Genomic DNA, 940 nt, shown 5'->3' on the forward strand with positions numbered 1-940 from the left:
TTTGGTTGGAGTTTTGGTATGTGGAATTGTTTTGTTGGTTGTGGTTGTAAGGTTTGTGGTTTTGTGGTTGGGTTTGTTGGTTTCCCCACCCAAAGTTTGGGTGGTTTCTCCAGCCTGGGTTGTAAGTGTTGGAGTGTGGATCATATGATTGCCTTTGTTGGTTTCCCACATAGTTAACCTCATCCCAATCACCTCCTTCAATGCCTACTTCCTCTTGATCTTGTGTGTGTATTGCAGCCACTTGCTTTGTTTCTAATTGCCTGGTAAGCTCTGCTAGTTGCTTGGCAAACACCTTGTTTTGGGCTAGAATTGTATCAACATGGTTCAGCTCCATGACTCCCTTAGTGTTGTGCCTTTCTGATGCATAGTAGTACTCATTCTCAGCCACTGTCTCGATCACTTCAATGGCTTCTTCCACGGTCTTTTTCTTGTTCAATGAACCTCCTGATGAATGGTCTACAGCCTTCCTTGATTCATAAGAGAGTCCATCATAGAAGATGTGCAATTGCACCCAATCATGGAACATGTTTGGTGGGCATTTCCTTGTCAAATCCTTGAATCTCTCCCATGCCTCGTAGAGAGTTTCACCATCTTGTTGTCTAAAAGTCTGAACCTCAGATCGAAGCCTATTGACCTTTTGTGGAGGGTAGAAACGTGCCAGAAACTTGCCTTCCACCTCATCCCATGTGGTTAGATTCCCCCTTGGGAATGATTCCAGCCACTTAGCTGCTTTGTCCCTAAGTGAAAATGGGAACAAAAGCAGTTTATAGGCATCTTCCTGGACTCCATTGGACTTCACAGTGTCACAAATTCTCAGGAATTTTGTGAGATGTTGGTTTGGGTCTTCATTAGCACTTCCTCCAAAGGAACAATGATTTTCCACCAATGATATTAGCTGTGGCTTGAGCTCAAAATTGTTGGCCTGAATGGGTGGTTTCTG

General features: G+C 43.9%; 1 non-coding gene across 1 annotated transcript; it reads left to right on the forward strand.

Moving 5' to 3' along the window:
• Positions 1 to 524: 524 nt before the first annotated feature.
• On the forward strand, positions 525 to 628 carry LOC148580920 (small nucleolar RNA R71). The gene has a single exon (XR_015895587.1). It is a non-coding gene; the product is annotated as a small nucleolar RNA R71 (small nucleolar RNA).
• The last annotated feature ends 312 nt before the right edge of the window (positions 629 to 940 follow it).

This window comes from Arachis ipaensis, chromosome B10 (assembly GCF_059453495.1).
Source record: "Arachis ipaensis isolate K30076 ecotype BB chromosome B10, ASM5945349v1, whole genome shotgun sequence".
Classification (NCBI taxonomy): Eukaryota; Viridiplantae; Streptophyta; class Magnoliopsida; order Fabales; family Fabaceae; genus Arachis; species Arachis ipaensis.